General features: G+C 38.7%; 1 protein-coding gene across 1 annotated transcript in view; it reads left to right on the top strand.

Moving 5' to 3' along the window:
- LOC137988522 (uncharacterized) overlaps positions 1 to 160 on the top strand; it is a 12,025-nt gene extending 11,865 nt beyond the window's left edge. The window contains exon 5 of the mRNA XM_068834527.1: positions 1 to 160. This exon is cut by the window's left edge and continues 607 nt beyond it. The gene's annotated coding sequence lies outside the window, so the exon portion shown is untranslated.
- The last annotated feature ends 1,459 nt before the right edge of the window (positions 161 to 1,619 follow it).

Raw genomic sequence — 1,619 nt, 5'->3', positions numbered from 1 at the left:
AGTTTGTAACGTCACCGGATTTGAAAATACAGTCGAACTTCCCGCAAGCAACCACCCAGAATGTCAATCCCAGGTGGTCGCTTTCGGAAGGTGGTCGCTAACGAGAGCTTGGACCATATTGAGTCAAATTTTTGCCTCATTAGCATACGGTAACTGCAGACTTACCCATGCACCAATGCCGATCTATGAAATGAAATGATGTAATAAGTATTATGTGTATAAACTAGGAGTTTCAGTGTGAAAGTGAGTGCTGGCGTGGAAACTGGGAGCAGTGACTGGTATTTTTTTTAAAACAGCTGCAAATTTTTGAAGCAAGAGGGTACTGGAAATGTGCATGAAAGTATTAAAAGAGCGAAGAAAGGTGTGCATATCTTAAGCCTGTGTGGCAGGCGTTACTATCATATAATAGGGTTCGTACGCGTCTTGAAAACCCTTGAAAACCCTTTTGAGAGTGCATTTTCAAGGCCTTGAAAATCCTTGAAAATCTCTGCTCTTCATTCCTGGTCCTTGAAAGTCCTTGAATTTTTTTCTGACCCGCATTTTTAATCTTTGAAAACTTCAGTGAAAATAATCAGCCACTCAAGTCATGTCATACAATCGCGACGAGCTGTGCGGTCGAGAGTGGTTACCAGTGCCTTTGCATTATTTTCATGCATGTACGTTACGGAAAATGAGGAAGAATTGTACTGTCAGACCATTGCTATGGGTAAATTCATCGACGTAAATAAAAAAGAGGTCCTTTAAATTTCAAAATTTGGCCCTTGAAAGTCCTTGAAAAGTCCTTGAATTTTTGGTCTGAAAAAGTGTGCGAACCCTGATATAAGAAAAGGGATAATTTTAAAACAATAGCACGTCAGTTCATTCTTTGAATTTAAACTTCTATTCTTCTGAAATTTCTGGTCCCTTTTCAGCAAAAGAGTTACCTTTTGAGAAATGCTGAGCGTAGTTGAGCAAACGTCAATTTAAATTTATTGTACTTGAGAATAGACTGCGAGCTGTCTCTTATTTTTCTTTGACAGTAAAGGTAGACTACAACTAATTTGCATAAAACAATCATGTCATCCGTCGTCAGGGGCACCCAACGTCAATTTTCGGAAAATAACTGTTCGGAAGACGATTTGAGATCTAGAACTTTGGGAACATTTGTTGTAAAATTTCTTGCTTGCCTGCCTCTCCTAGGATTTTCGAACATTTAAAAAATGGTATAATTGCCCATTTTTAACGGATTTTTACCCTAAAAAGGTCACCTAGAATTTTCGGGAGCCTTTTTCCTGGCTGAAATTTTCGAAAAGGTAAGTTTTGATACCTATAATTTTCGGATCACTGGACAATCAGCTAGGAAATCCGAACAGATGAAAAAACTTTAGGGGATAAAAATATGCCTATATCTACCGTTTAAATACTAAAATACGTTTAACAATGCTATGTTTAATAGTTTTCAACTATATTCTCGTTGGGTGCCCCTGCGTCGTGCATGGCTCTGAGGAAAGAAAGACGACTGCTTGTGGTCTAGCTCGAGAACTGATTTTCTCTTCGCTCAACGGTTGAAGACGTTGAAGAACAATTTGACTGGGTGGTCAAATGTAAGAGGTTCAAAAACTGTACATGTTCGGTTGAAT

Source organism: Montipora foliosa, chromosome 2 (genome assembly GCF_036669935.1).
Source record: "Montipora foliosa isolate CH-2021 chromosome 2, ASM3666993v2, whole genome shotgun sequence".
Taxonomy (NCBI): domain Eukaryota; kingdom Metazoa; phylum Cnidaria; class Anthozoa; order Scleractinia; family Acroporidae; genus Montipora; species Montipora foliosa.
Note: the sequence above shows the minus strand (reverse complement) of the source record. Positions and strands in the feature narration are given on the sequence as shown.